Source organism: Procambarus clarkii, chromosome 51 (genome assembly GCF_040958095.1).
Source record: "Procambarus clarkii isolate CNS0578487 chromosome 51, FALCON_Pclarkii_2.0, whole genome shotgun sequence".
NCBI lineage: Eukaryota > Metazoa > Arthropoda > Malacostraca > Decapoda > Cambaridae > Procambarus > Procambarus clarkii.
In genome coordinates, this window is record NC_091200.1 from 8,490,883 (window position 1) to 8,507,662 (window position 16,780).

A 16,780-nucleotide genomic window follows, 5' to 3' on the forward strand; every position below is an offset into this window, starting at 1 on the left:
GCGAGATGGGGTCTTTTAGTATCACTGCTACTTTATTCACTCTTGTGTTGACGATATCCTCAATGCACCCAGAGTCTGCCAGTGCAGACTACATATCACATGCCTTTGTATGACTAACCATCCTGTGTGATGGGGATTATTTTAGCACCACGTTGCTAGCTTTTTGACACACTGTACTCCCCCTTCATATAGTCTAGTACACAAATGCACATGAGTTAGTACATGTGCACAAATGCACATGTACCTAATGTATTAATAAGAAAATTCAGTTACCAAGGCTCAGGTTGGGTTAGTGGTTGCCAGGATCAGATTGGGTTACCATTACCTGTGGCAGGTGGCTACAGGTGACGGATCTCCCAATCCTGAGCACTCCAGGTGCAAACTCTGTGAGCAGGAACTGCGGCATGATCTCCCACACTATATCACTGAATGCCTAATTATCAGACCATTCAGACCCATTGGCATGAGGTAACTGGAGTTTTTTGTTTAGTTCATTTATTATGCACCCCATACCCATCTTGTGGGCGGTAATGGAAAGGGTTACAGAGGCACATAATGGGCTCAGGGACTGAACCCCACAATTCATTTAGCTAAGCAAGTTACAATCTTGGTGAACTAATTACAAAATTCAGTATAAGTCGTCACATCATAAATGGGTTCGAGATCGACCTCAAGTACAGTTTCTAAATTAAGCAACTGACATATGTGGAGAGCTAGTGTCAAAATTGATATGTTTGTCCTGCACACCGCCCCCCATCCAGTGGGCAGCGGTGGATAGGTTACAATCACTTAGTTACTACCTACAGTTTGCAAACTGGGAATATTGGCTAAAATTTCTGGTAGCAGATAATTTTGAATTAAATATTTACACATTGCTGGAACATTGGTTATAGAATTGTCTCTGAATTCACGTATCTTTTCGCACTTCATCACATAGTGACGGAGGGTGTGCGAATAATTTTGTTGACAGTTTACATTTGGTCAGGTCTACATCAGCAGGTAATGAGAATTCCCAGAGATACTTGTAACCGAGTCTAAGCCGAGCAGTAGTAACATCTAGAAGTCTGCTGATTTTATTGGATGATCCATAGATGTGTAGCTCCTCTTTCATGATAGTATGATGATAGATGGAATTACTGGTGTCGATTTCACTTTGCCTCAGATCTACAAGATTTTATTGAAGTTCTTGGTATACTGCTGCTCTTAGACTGCTTATTGACAATCCAAAGTCACACTCAACGTCTCCTTTAAAGACAAATTCTTTGGCTAACTCATCAGCTTTATCATGCATTCGGAGGCCAACATGAGATGGAGACCACATGAAACGGACTCTGGTACCATCATAAATAATTTTGTTGTATTTGTGTCTAGCTTCGAACATGAGCATGTTATAGTTATGTCTTAAAGAGTTGAGAGCAATTAAGGATGATAAAGAGTCACTTACAATTAATGTATCAAGTTTGGAGACTTGTACACATTTCAGTGCAAGGATCAAGGCAAATAGTTCCGTCTGAAGGGTAGAGACCCAGTTGTTTATACGGACTCCCCACTCAAATTATAAGCCATCGCCCATTGTCAGGACAACTGCACTTCCAGCTGCACCTGTGGGGCGGTGTAGGGAACCATCAGTGTATATGAATTGAGAGAGAGAATGCTTTGTGGACAGAACATCAATATGGCTTAAAGCGTTGAGCTTTGCTTCTAGACGAAGCTTGGGCTGATCTCTGATTAGGTGGAAAGGGAAGGATTAAAATTGGAAAGGGTGTAACATCCCACGGTGCAGGAAAGTGCCGTTGTTGTTTCTTTTGGTACAAATTATAAACCTGATACATTTTGAGATCATTCCCAGTTTTTCTTATCCATCTGGAACAATGCTGACCCTCAATAAAGAAATTCTGGAGGGCTTCTGTGCAAGGGGTTAGGATGAGTTAGTCTAAGCATTTTTAAACCAATTTGACAGTAAATTTCAGTATCACGATCAACAACGCTTGGAATATTAAGTTCCTCTCTCATGTTAAGTATCTTTGTGGTACGTCACCCAAGGATTATCCTCAAGGCTTCGTTCTGCAATTTTTCAAGCCCCCAAGCTTTCTTTTAGGCATTTAAACAAGCAAAGATGCAGCATAATCCACTAAAGATCTGATGTATGCAAGGTACATCATTTTGACAATTCTGACATTGGCAGCATAACCTGAGTGATAACCTGCAACAGCCTTGAGAGCTCGGAGCCTCTCTTTGTACTGACGACAGAGTCTGAATACAACAGGACCATACAGTGGCACCTCAAGGCCAAGGTATTTGAATCTGTTTACATAGTCAAGCTGGGAGCTATCAGACAGTTGCATCTTGCGAACAGCTCCTCCCTGCCTGGGTGGGCGCCGATTTAGTATCTTTGTTTTCTCTGCTGAGATAACTAAACCTAGGTCCTGACATGAGTCTAATACAGAGTTAAGAGTGTTCTGCGTGTTAGCGTACCCAGCGGTGTGTATCATTATATCATCAGCATAGCTAATGACGTGGACGTTGGATTTGCTCGGAACAGAGTTTAACAGCGTGTTATTAAGATATTAAATAAGGTAGGACTGAGGACACCTCCCTGTGGGGTACCTAGTTCAAAGTCTCTTGTAACACTCATATGCCCCTGGAAAAATACAGATGACTTCCTGTTGGATAAGTAACCCCTGATCCAACAAAGAATCCGACCACCAATATTCATTCTTGCAAGCTCACTCACGATAACATGTCGATTTGCAGTATCAAAGGCAGACTTGAGATCTAGGAAGGTGGTATATGAATTTTCAGTGTGCAGGGTAAGAAAGGTGGTGATGCAATGATACACACTCCTTCCATGCATGAAGCCATATATTTGGGGAGATAGGATATTTCTTATTCCATGGAGGTGACGGTTTAGGACCATTCTCTCGAATGTTCTGCAAATGCAGCTAGTAAGGGAAATTGGGCGGAAAGCATTCTCTTGATTTGGCTTGGGAATTGGAATGATTATACTGTTGGTCCAAGAGATAGGAAGTTTGCAATTATTTTATTCATTCTCCTGTTATTGAAGATATCCTTATATTGTACCCAAAATTTGCCAGTGCAGGCTACTGAACATATGGCCCTGTATGACTAACCATCCTGCGAGATGGGGACTTTTAGTATCACGGAGCTAGTTTTTTGACACACATTGTATTCCCTTTTATATAGTCTAGGGCAGCTGCACAAAGTACATATGTACCTAAGTGTTTAAATAAAAAAAATCAATTACCAATTTAACGCAACAGTGTTAACAGATTGAAACGTCTGCTAATTAAGCACTTGAAAATTTCTCCTGAAAGATCGATAGCAAGAACTTTATAATATCAATTATAATTAAACTATTTACTGCACAGTATTACAATCTTCCTTGTGTGGATTCCATCTCGCACAAATATATCTTTTTTTAATTTATATATACAAGAGTTCTTTCATTCTTGTACAGCCACTAACACGCATATTGTTTCGGGCAAGTCCTTAATCCTAATTTTCACACACACACACACACACACACACACACACACACACACACACACACACACACACACACACACACACACACACACACACACACACACACACACACACATTCCCAGGAAGCAGCTCGTAGCAGCTGTCTAACTCCCAGGTACCTATGTACTGCTAGATGAACAGGCGCATCAGGGTGATAGAAACTTTGCTCATTGTTTCCGGCTTCGCCTGAAATCGAACCCGGACCCTTAAGACTACGAACACCGAGCGCTATCCACTCATCCGTCAGGCCCCCATCCCCTCATCATGATGACGTAGATGTAGCAGCCAAATTAGCATTTGAGAGACAAGAGATAGAAGAGACAACTAACACAACACCTGTACCCCCTATTAGACTATTTTTCAGGAACTTCTTTTCCACAGCTCATAAAACGGAGGAAAGGGTCCTAAAAGATATTGTTAATAGGAACGTTATCCCTACAGACAAAAATCAGAAGATACATTTGACGATTTACTATAAAACCAAAAAAAAAACGGCCAACCTACTCATGAGAAACTCTCCAGACACAAAGCAGAACGCTTTAAAGGAGACCAATGTCGTCTATGCCTTCAAATGCCCACTTGGGGACTGTAAGCCTCAAAGAACTCAGTACATAAGCAAGACAACAACATCTCTTTCCAGGCGATTATCGATGCATAAGCAACAGGGCTCCATTAAATAACATATAATCTCTTCCCACAACCAGACCATCACCAGAGAAGTCTTAACAAAAAACACAGAAATCATCGATAGATACAGCGATAGCAGGCGGCTTGATATCTGCGAGGCACTACACATCAAGAAGGCAACACCAGCAGTCAACAGCCAATTAATGCACAACTATATTCTACCCACTTCAAGACTCCGCACCAATATAGAAGCATCAAGAAATATGGGCCAATAGGCCCTTTGCAGTTACTTCCATTCTTCCCTTTAAACTTACCCAATATCATACCCATTGTTTCGTGTTCTGTCTTGTGTTTTCACCTCATCCAAAACTGTTGTAACATATCACCTCTCCCAAATGCAGGTATATAAAATGAAAGCCGTTTAAATTATAGCATAGTAGGACTCTGTTTAGTGTTTGCAGGTTATAGTTGTGTGTGTGTAAACTAAAGTCTTTGAAAATGTAATAAGTTATTACGAAACGCGTTCAAGTATCGCGTCAGACTAGAAATAAAAATGAATTTTGGAGAATTGATTTTTCAATTACCATCGACAGTGAAAAGAAACATAAGAAATATTGAGAAAATTCGTGTTAGAATTATTAATGTTACTTTTTCGGTCATATTTAATAATAACTATATATATATATATATATATATATATATATATATATATATATATATATATATAAAATATATATATATTTTATATATATATATATTTTATATATATATATATATATATATATATATATATATATATATATATATATATATATATATATATATATATATATATATATATATATTAATATATTTTGGTAGCAGTCTTTCCTGTAGACATATATTATTAAATATGACCGAAAAAGTAAGATTAATAATTCTAACACGAATTTTCTCGATCTTTCGTACGTTTCTTTTCACTGTTGGTGGTAATTCAAAAATCAATTCTCCAAAATTCATTTTTATTTCTAGTCTGACGCGACACTTGAGCGCGTTTCGTAAAACTTATTACATTTTTAAAGACTTTAGTTTACACATACACAACTGAACAGAACTTACACATCTTCGATTTGTTTATATCTACATTTGAGTGAGGTGGATGGGGTGAGGTGGTATTAATAGGGTATTAAATTCCTAAACACAAGACAGAACACAAAACAATGGGTATTGAATGGAAGTGATTGTAGAAAGCCTATTGGTCCATATTTCTTGATGCTTCTATATTGGAGCGGAGTCTTGAGGTGGGTAGAATATAGTTGTGCATTAATTGGCTGTTGATTGCTGGTGTTGACTTCTTGATGTGTAGTGCCTCGCAAACGTCAAGCCACCTGCTATTGCTGTATCTATCGATGATTTCTGTGTTGTTTACTAGGATTTCTCTGGCGATGGTTTGGTTGTGGGAAGAGATTATATGTTCCTTAATGGAGCCCTGTTGCTTATGCATCGTTAAACGCCTAGAAAGAGATGTTGTTGTCTTGCCTATATACTGTTTTTTTTGGAGCTTACAGTCCCCAAGAGGGCATTTGAAGGCATAGACGACGTTGGTCTCTTTTAAAGCGTTCTGCTTTGTGTCTGGAGAGTTTCTCATGAGTAGGCTAGCCGTTTTTCTGGTTTTATAGTAAATCGTCAGTTGTATCCTCTGATTTTTGTCTGTAGGGATAACGTTTCTATTAACAATATCTTTCAGAACCCTTTCCTCCGTTTTATGAGCTGTGGAAAAGAAGTTCCTGTAAAATAGTCTAATAGGGGGTATAGGTGTTGTGTTAGTTGTCTCTTCAGAGGTTGCATGGCGTTTCACTTTCCTTCTTATGATGTCTTCGACGAAACCATTGGAGAAGCCGTTGTTGACTAGGACCTGCTTTACCCTACAGAGTTCTTCGTCGACTTGCTTCCATTCTGAGCTGTGGCTGAGAGCACGGTCGACATAGGCGTTAACAACACTCCTCTTGTACCTGTCTGGGCAGTCGCTGTTGGCATTTAGGCACATTCCTATGTTCGTTTCCTTAGTGTAGACTGCAGTGTGGAAACCTCCGCTCTTTTCCATGACTGTTACATCTAGAAAGGGCAGCTTCCCATCCTTTTCCATCTCGTAAGTGAAACGCAGCACGGAACTCTGCTCAAATGCCTCCTTCAGCTCCTGCAGATGTCTGACATCAGGTACCTGTGTAAAAATGTCGTCAACATACCTGCAGTATATGGCTGGTTTCAAGTTCATGTCGACTAAGACTTTTTGCTCGATGGTACCCATGTAGAAGTTTGCAAACAGGACACCTAGGGGAAAACCCATGGCGACCCCATGGGTTTTTACACAGGTACCTGATGTCAGACATCTGCAGGAGCTGAAGTAGGCATTTGAGCAGAGTTCCGTGCAGCGTTTCACTTACGAGATGGAAAAAGATGGGAAGCTGCCCTTTCTAGATGTAACAGTCATGGAAAAGAGCAGAGGTTTCCACACTGCAGTCTACACTAAGGAAACGAACATAGGAATGTGCCTAAATGCCAACAGCGACTGCCCAGACAGGTACAAGAGGAGTGTTGTTAACGCCTATGTCGACCGTGCTCTCAGCCACAGCTCAGAATGGAAGCAAGTCGACGAAGAACTCTGTAGGGTAAAGCAGGTCCTAGTCAACAACGGCTTCTCCAATGGTTTCGTCGAAGACATCATAAGAAGGAAAGTGAAACGCCATGCAACCTCTGAAGAGACAACTAACACAACACCTATACCCCCTATTAGACTATTTTACAGGAACTTCTTTTCCACAGCTCATAAAACGGAGGAAAGGGTCCTAAGATATTGTTAATAGAAACGTTATCCCTACAGACAAAAATCAGAGGATACAACTGACGATTTACTATAAAACCAGAAAAACGGCCAGCCTACTCATGAGAAACTCTCCAGACACAAAGCAGAACGCTTTAAAAGAGACCAACGTCGTCTATGCCTTCAAATGCCCTCTTGGGGACTGTAAGCTCCAAAAAAACCAGTATATAGGCAAGACAACAACATCTCTTTCTAGGCGTTTAACGATGCATAAGCAACAGGGCTCCATTAAGGAACATATAATATCTTCCCAGAACCAAACCATCGCCAGAGAAATCCTAGTAAACAACACAGAAATCATCGATAGACACAGCGATAGCAGGCGGCTTGACGTCTGCGAGGCACTACACATCATGAAGTCAACACCAGCAATCAACAGCCAATTAATGCACAACTATATTCTACCCACCTCAAGACTCCGCTCCAATATAGAAGCATCAAGAAATATGGACCAATAGGCTTTCTACAATCACTTTCATTCAATACCCATTGTTTCGTGTTCTGTCTTGTGTTTAGGAATTTAATACCCTATTAATACCACCTCACCCCATCCACCTCACTCAAATGTAGATATAAACAAATTGAAGATGTGTAAGTTCTATTCAGTTGTGTATGTGTAAACTCAAGTCTTTGAAAATGTAATAAGTTTTACGAAACGCGCTCAAGTGTCGCATCAGACTAGAAATAAAAATGAATTTTGGAGAATTGATTTTTGAATTACCACCAACAGTGAAAAGAAACGTACGAAAGATCGAGAAAATTCGTGTTAGAATTATTAATCTTACTTTTTCGGTCATATTTAATATATATATATATATATATATATATATATATATATATATATATATATATATATATATATATATATATATATATATATATATATATATATATGCACAACTTGCCTAAAGACGCAAGAGAGATTATACAACCTTAGAACACTTTCCCACCAGGAGATTCGAACCCTAGCCAGCACAGAAGCCTTACAGCAACTGGCATAACTGGTACGCCTTTAATCCACTGCACCACAGCTCAGACCCCTAAAAGAGATGGTAATTTCGGAGTATTTCACCTCCAAAGATCACCACCTCCCAAGGGCAACTAAAGCATAGTGAGGGGCTACTCACGTTCTTTCATCAAATTCCTGTTAATATGGGAGAGCTCTGTGTCTATGCTTAATGCACAACTTGCCTAAACACGCAAGAGAGATTATACAACCTTAGAACACTTTACATCACGCAGGGTGCAGTCGCACCTCCACAGATCTCCAGTTTCAGCTCTTGATACTGGTGATGGCTCAAAAGGGCCACCACTTACGGGCTATTCATGCCCGTGCCACCTTTTGGGTGGCTTAATCTTCATCAATCAATCAATCAATCATTAATCTGCCAATCTTTCCATCTTTTGTGGCATTACCAATAAGGGTGACCAACAAGTGCAATACACTGATGGAAGTCATAGTTTTTCATAGACCTGGATTGCCTATAAATAGCCTCAGAACAATAATAAATCAAGAACTTCAACAAAATCTCGTAGATCTGAGACAAAAGTGACTTCTATACTAGTTATTTAATCTATTATCAAACTACCATGCAAGAAGAACCACGGGATATATATACAAAAATGGGGTACATAATTGAATAACTAAACCTTCGCAATTTCCATAGCAAATTTGACAAATCTACATCAAGAGGTTTAAAAACGCAACAGGAACCAAAAGATAACCATATGAAACTGTAACTCGCCCCGTTCCTCATAGTCACTGAGGTACTTGTACACACACACGCATGCGCAAGCTTAAACCCATTAAATAAATGTGAAACTATAAATAATATCAAAGCCTACTTCAGTTTTTCTTTACAGTGATGTTTGCTTACAAATGTAATAGAACATAGGTTATTCACTAAACTGTATCGCATTGTTTATAAACACGAGATTAAATAAATGAATAGGATTTAATAGCGTAGTGTAGGAATAAACTAGCGGTGTGGACTACCCAGGGAGGGAGAACTGTTGGACCGCCGGCGACCCTGCCAGCTCCTCACTACATTGTTCGGCTGCAGCTGCTCCAGGTGGCAGCGGCGCGACAGTTTCTACTGCTATAACCCCTAATATTGCTCACATCTTGTGTTGGGAGAATTCTAATGGATTCCATTTGTTGACGTACTAGTTTAACTAGACAACAGGATTGAGGAAAATGCGTGCCGGAAAGTGAGGAAGTTAGTGTGGAGATGGATACACACCCGAGAAGGTTGGGACGCCGTGGAGTCGCTCACCATAACACGCTTGACGCGTCGTCATCCTCCCAAAGGTTGGACTGTTTCCTCGTTACTGGTATTACGCCTTAATAAATTACAGTATATTGATTTTAGAATGTTTTATCGGATAAATTATTATTGCTCTGGAATTACACATCGGTTTCTTTTATTTATATTGATCTCACAGCTTTTCAATGTTTGTATTTTATTCAATGTTTTCGTGTGTATATTTTGAAATGTGGAAAGTATCAGTGTAGTGAATATATATTGTAAATCTTTAAAAGTAAATATATATCGTTCTTTAAAGTATAATAACAAAATCTGCGTATTTTGCACGGCCTTTCCGGGTGATCGGGAAGTAATAATTCATTGTGGTGGGATACAGGCAGCCAGTGTATATACATGTTGGGCTTATATCGAAGCCACCCCCCCACCCCAACGTGGAACTACTGACTCCCCAGGATGCAACCCCCCACAGCAAACTGGTTAACATCTGGATATCTATTTGGTACTAGGTGAACAGGCCATTAGGCTATAGGAAACGCGCCCAATCATTTCTGTCCCACCCGGGATTCGAACCCGGAATTGCTGATTGAGAGTAGAAAAACGAACCCGACTGTACTACCAATGCATTCGCATTAGGCTTCAAATAAATCGATTTAAAAAATTACGTTATATAAGTTAACCAACTCCGGTTGTTTGACTGTAGTGCAATATTTAAAGCTCAGAAATTCATGGAGGAAGAGGCTGGCATGTTGGTCGTAACTTTGTCGGCTTCCGTGAAGATAACAATCATGGACGGAGCTGTGCTTGTAGGCTACTAGAACATTTACTATTTTTACGGGCTAGTCATGCCCATGCCACCTTTTGGGTGGCTTAATCTTCATCAATCATTTACTATTTAACACACTTTTCACAATAAAATTTATTCTGTTTTTATTCAAGAAAAATTATCCGAATTTATTAATTCAGAGTTTTTAGGTGTGCCATTTTTTTAGTATTTAGGAATTTAAGGGTTTTGTTTCTGGTCATTATTTCACCCCAGGTTACGTTTTAATGTAACGTTTACGATACGATAGGCCACCAATTACGTCTGCAGTATATTTTGAAGCACCAAAGAATAAACGTTATAAATATTTTTAGTGTTGCACGCTTAACTGCTGGCAAATGATTATTTGCAACTGTGTGCGAATAGGATGGTGGTTGGTAGGGAATGGTATTAACTAGGGGTAGGAGAGCGCGCGTATCGAGTGGTTGCCACACTGAGTAAGCCACCATTGGACGCCCATGTGTTGGGACTCAACACTCAGCGCCGATCAATATTATCAACACGTTGCCTTTTGGTAGTCCAACAGGTGTCTCCCGCCCCACACCTGCTTCAGGTGTCACCTGAAGCCACTGTTGTGTAGGAGTAATAAAATATAGTTTGTAATGTAATTAAGTGACATAAATATATAAATAAAATATAATACATAATTCATTATACAATGTACATCAGTAATACAACCCATCCCCCCCCCCCTCTTTATCAGCATCATGTATGTGTTTACAGAAGTGCTTCACGTCTTGAATAATAATGTTTGGACGCGAGACAACGGGAAAGTAGTGTTTTATATTACTACCTAAAACACAGGATTATCATTATCCATTAAAATGAATTACAAATGTCGAAAACAAATAGAAAATTACAATAAATAAGCGATAATGATCGCCACTGGAGCATGATTTTGGTCTGAAGAAGCGAGTAAAAACTTGAGTAAAATTCATCACCACTCGACATTCTGCACTTTATCAATAATTCGGCACAACGAATCGATGACATTTACACGCAAAATATATGGAGTAAATTAAAACAATTGGGCAGTTCCTCTGGCGTAGTGGTAAGACGCTCCCCTGGCGTTTCGCGAGCACTTCGTCCTGGGTTCGTATCCAGGTATGAATATTCGTATACGTATACTTTTTTTCAGGGATATTCCTGCGCAGGCCCTAAGCCTCTGGCAGGCCCACTAAGTGTTGCTTGTTGCTAAGTTGAAATCTTAATGGGTTTGTAACTCCGCACTGTGTTATATAATGTTCCAGTGGTCTGTCGGGCATTTCTCCAGTACTGACATTTCCTCTCATCTTCCCGAACCTGTAAACATGTTTCCCATGCACATGGGTATCCAAGCCTGATGCGATGTAAGTGTATTTCTGTTGTTTTACTGCTCCCTTTTATGAAAGTAAGTGGTTCGTAGTTGGTTGAATTCTTGTACCAACCCACAGATCCTGATGTTGCAACTGATGTGTTGTAGTCACTGTACAACTTTTTCATTGCTCTACTTTTAATTACTTTCTTAATCTGTGATAGACTCTGTGGTATGTAAATGTCTACATTTCTTCTCTTAGTTGCAAGGTTTGCAGCTTCGTCTGCAATGTCATATGCTATTATTCCCACATGACTTAGCACCCAATTGATAAGTACCCGTCGGCCTTGTTGTTTGAGTGTTTGCATTAATGATATGACATTTGTGATCAGATGGATGTTATCACGTATGTGTTCATGTTGCAAGGTTTCAATGGTATTTCTCGAATCTGTAGGTATGATAACATGTTGTCGGTGTTCAGCAAGAGAATGTTCCAAAGCCTTTTGAATGGCTAGCATCTCTGTTTGCAAAGTCGAACACCCATTTGAGTCTCCAACTATTTACAGTTTCCTGCCTTAACTGCAGCTCCGATTTCTTGTCCCTGCTGGTCTACTGATTCATCTGTGAAATATGTGAAGCTGTCAGGTGCCAAGTTTGCTTCTATAGGCATCTGTGCAATATTACGTTTCAGATGAGGATTTGTCTGGTTCTTTTTTCCTTCAAGAGCCATAATCTTAGTCTGCTGGCAGCGATTTCCAAGGGGCTTGCATAACAGTCTCATTGTTTAGTCATTGTTTAGGTATATACAGTCTCAGTGATTGTGTTTGTTATATCGAATGTATTGATGGTGTTTATCGCACAATGAGTCCACCTGTTGCTATTGGAGGCTCTTTTGCCCCGAGTTAGTGTTCCAGTGATTATATCTTTAAGTAAACTGATTCTAGGTCTAGTCAATATCTTTGTCAGCATGCACGCAACAATTCCTTTTACCCTTATTTCAATCGACGATAGCTTGGTTTCTAGCTTTAGGTTCAGTATTTTAGTCCATCTGGGAGCTCCTGTTATGACTCGCATTGCATCATTTTGAATAACCTCAACGTTTGCCCACTGACCAGGAGAAAAAGTGAGTATGGCAGGCGCTGCATAATCAACTAGGGAACGAACGGAGTGTATATAAAACATTCTTAACACTGGAGATAGGACACGGGGCCTTGTGATTGCTCTCATTATATTCAGTCGTGATTTTGCTTTATTCGTCAGATATTGAATTTACTTGTTGAATGTCATTTTAGAATCTATCCACACTCCGAGATATTGATATTTTGTAACCCACTGAAGGTCAATGTTTTGAATATTCATATATGTATGAATAGTCGTATTCGCGCCCAGTATTTACTGGGCGTGAATCCTTAACTGTAGCCTCTGTTTACCCAACAGTAAAATGGGTACCTGGATGTTAAACAATTTGGCGGGGTCGTATTCCGGGAATGTTAAGATTAAAGACCTGTCCGAAATGCTGTGCGTGCTAGCGGCTGTACAAAAATGTAAGAACTCTTTTGTGTGTGTGTGTGTATGTATATATATATATATATATATATATATATATATATATATATATATATATATATATATATATATATATATATATATATAATGTAAAGCTACTCGATTATCGAACTACCTGGGGATGGGTAGCCTCGTCATGAACCGTATTTACTATTCTGGTACTATTCTAACTGGTTCTCTTCGTTTCTGTTGAAAATTTATTTTACGTTGTGTACATGTATTTTTTGTTGTGTATTACGTCTTCCATGTCCTTGTTAAAAGTACTACCAGTCCGTGTCCGACTAAAAGTAATGCCTGTCATTGTCGTTGTAAAATTATTTCCCAATCTTCTGGGATTTCCCGGGCGTCGTAATTATCCACTCGTAACTGCATGTGGCAAATGGGAAGTATTATACTCGCGTCTTTGCAGGAATGCTACCTGCGCATGCATTTGTACGAATAATTTCCGTTAAATCTGTATGAATATATATATATATATATATATATATATATATATATATATATATATATATATATATATATATATATATATATATATATATATATATATATATATAGAAGGGAATACCACCTCTAGCTGGAAGAAGGGGGACCCATAGCCTCGGAGGAAACCACGCATAACGCATTAGAGGGAATGTTTAGATCCCTTCCAATACAGTTTCTGTGTGCTTTTCTCCTACCACCCCCTTCCTTTTTTATTTTTTGTATATATTATATATATATATATATATATATATATATATATATATATATATATATATATATATATATATATATATATATATATATATATAAACTCTTGCTTGTTTTGGCTTGGCGCTTTCTCCCTGATAGTTCCCCTCCCTTGCTCTTATACAAGGACACAATTGATTTTGATGATGTCGTGACTTACGTATAAAATATTTATTTTAAAATTCACTTCGAGCTATCCGACATAGCATAGTAACCATAACCTAACAAAAGACACTCTAAATCGTGCTATATTATACACTGATTTCCGGTGACCCACAAACACGTTTTCTAAAATAGATTTTTCGGTGTAATTGAAAATGTCTTACATTACTATAGATATATCTTGTTACATGAGACATATCTTGTTACTTCGACTTGAGAATGGTCCAGAACGGACCGAAACGTCGTCGTCCCTTCATGTTTTAAGTGTATGGTCTGGTCAACTTACTTTAGCCACGTTATTGTGACTCATCGCCTGCATATTGTTACATGAATTCATTCCAGTAGAGAAAGTCATAATGTCACGTGGCTGAAAATGTGTCCAAATTGTGACCTGTCTGGAAATTAGACCACGTTAGGTCAAATTGATTTTAAATACACGTTTTGAAGGTTGTGTGTAATGCAGGCAGCTGCCGGTTTCATGCAGTTTTGTAGCAGCAAGAGCTACACAGGTTAATATGCATCCGTCAGAGCAGCCGGATGCTGCATGAAGCACTTGTGTGTCCAGTAAAGTTGTCATCTGTCACAATCCACGTCGACTTTACCAAAGCCGCCGCCGCCTTTTTCGCTTCATGGGCCGGGTCCCAAATTTTTGCCGATTAATATTAAATGGAGGCAAATGAAGCAATGCTTACCTAAGTGTGTGTGTGTGGAGGGACATAATGCATTATACTTATGTATGCTAGGCATATATGCCATGAATTTTTTTATGCTGGACATGTATATCTTGTAGTATTGAATGCTAGACATCAGTACATTGTAAATATTTTGGTGTTCATTCTCGTTTAAATAAAGATTAGGTAAGATATAATTTCATACCAAAAAGACAAGGGACCCGGTATGTAGTGTACACCGTCCTGGGGGTCACCAGTCTTCCCGCTTAGGACTCATTCACTCAGCAAATTCATCTTGTAGACCACTGTAGCACAGTGGTCTACGTCTCGGCTCAAAACCGAGGGACCCAGGTTCAATTCCTGAGCAGGACAGAAACGGTTGGACAAGTTTTCTGTTGCCCAATACCTCTATTCGCCCAGCAGTTAGACAACTGGATGTGGGTTGCATCTTGGGGAATGTCAGTAATTTGTCTGCTGACTCTGTTTAGTGTTTACAAGTTACAGTTTAGTGTGTAAACTAAAGTCTCTGAAAATGTAATAAGTTATTACGAAACGCGTTCAAGCGTCGCGTCAGACTAGAAATAAAAATGAATTTTGGAGAATTGATTTTTCAATTACCATCGACAGGGAAAAGAAACATAAGAAATATTGAAAAAATTCGTGTTAGAATTATTAATCTTACCTTTTCGGTCATATTTAACAACATATGTTTACAAGAAAGACTGCTACCAAAATATACTAATATAATATAATATATATAATATTATTAACACATTTAGGTACATCTGCATTTGTGCAGCTGCCCTAGACTATATGAAGAGGAGTACAGTGTCTCAAAAAACTTGCTACGTGGTGCTAAAATCCCCATCACACAGGATGGTTAGTCATACAGAGGCACGTGATGAGTAGTCTACACGGGCAGACTCTGGGTTTATTATGAGTATATCATCAACACAAGAGTGGATAAGGCAGCACTGATACTAAAAGTCCCCATCTCGCAGGATGGTTAGTCATACAGGGCCATATGTTCAGTAGCCTGCACTGGCAAATTTTGGGTGCAATATGAGGATATCCTCAAGAACACAAGAATGAATAAAGTAATTGCAAAGCTCCAGGTACCTCATGCCAATGGGTGTGAATGTTCTGATAACTGGGCATTCGATGATGTAGTGTGGGAGATTATTTCTCAGTTCCTGTTCACAGAATTTGCACCTGGATTGCTCAGGATTGGGAGATCCGTCACCTGTAGCCACCTGCCACAGGTAACGGTAACCCAACCTGATCCTGGCAACCACTGTGTCGCACAGGCTGGTGGATGTTTTGTGCTGCCCATAAATATAGGTTTCAGATCTGAACAAATCATAGCTTTTTATACTGGTGCTTTCAGGTCGTTGGGAGTTAGTAATTTCTCTCCTATCAGACCTGAGTGTTTGGAACAATACAGTTTTGACCGAGATGGGGATACCTAGGTCTAATTCAACTTCATCTTTGTTAAACACTAATTTGGCGGCAATGTCTGTGTCATTATGATGGGTTAAATTTATGTGTGATGGTATCCATACAAAGAAGATTCGAAACCCTTTACTCTGTGCAGCAATTAGGTCATTTATAATTGGGAGTATGAGGTTCTTGCTGTCGATCTTCCAGAAGTTTTCAATTGTTTGAAGAGCAAACTTTGAAACACAAAATATTATTCCTTCTGCAATGTACTGGTAGCTAGTTGTAGTGCCGCTAGTTCTGTTTGTGTGGAGGTCAGCCAGTTGTTTAACCTGACACTGACAGTTTGTGTGCAAATATTATTTCTATAAAACCTACATGCTGCTGCAGTCCGTCCAGTAGAAGATTAGACTGAGCCGTCAGTGTAGACACGGTGCTCGTGAGATCTTAAATTCTCGATGGAGGTGGCAATTGTTTCAAGAGTGACAGCTTTGAGAAGAGCAAGATTCTCATTATCTTTCTTGGTGACAGGTGTGTATGATACATAAATGGTGAGGTACAGATACAGAAGAATATCAGAGACAGGTAGATTGCACCCAGAAGGAATGTTGAGTTTGATGAGATTGTAGGCATTTTTACTCAGCCATTCATCATAAAAGGAGTGAGTTGGTATGTCGGCACCAGTCACTAGGGTGTTAACAACACTGAATAAGTTGTCTCGGACCAATGCAGGATCTCTCATGACTTTAAGACAAAAGGTAGTGTTGACTTGCATGATTCTCTCTAGTATGGTTGGAA

At 39.2% G+C, this 16,780-nt stretch overlaps 1 protein-coding gene across 3 annotated transcripts in view; it reads left to right on the plus strand.

Annotated features, from left to right (window-relative positions):
* Positions 1–9,079: 9,079 nt before the first annotated feature.
* LOC123774609 (uncharacterized) overlaps positions 9,080–16,780 on the plus strand; it is a 178,182-nt gene continuing 170,481 nt past the window's right edge. For all 3 annotated transcript variants that reach the window (XM_069303937.1, XM_069303938.1, XM_045769067.2), the window contains exon 1: positions 9,080–9,344. The gene's annotated coding sequence lies outside the window, so the exon portion shown is untranslated. The remainder of the gene's footprint in view (positions 9,345–16,780) is intronic.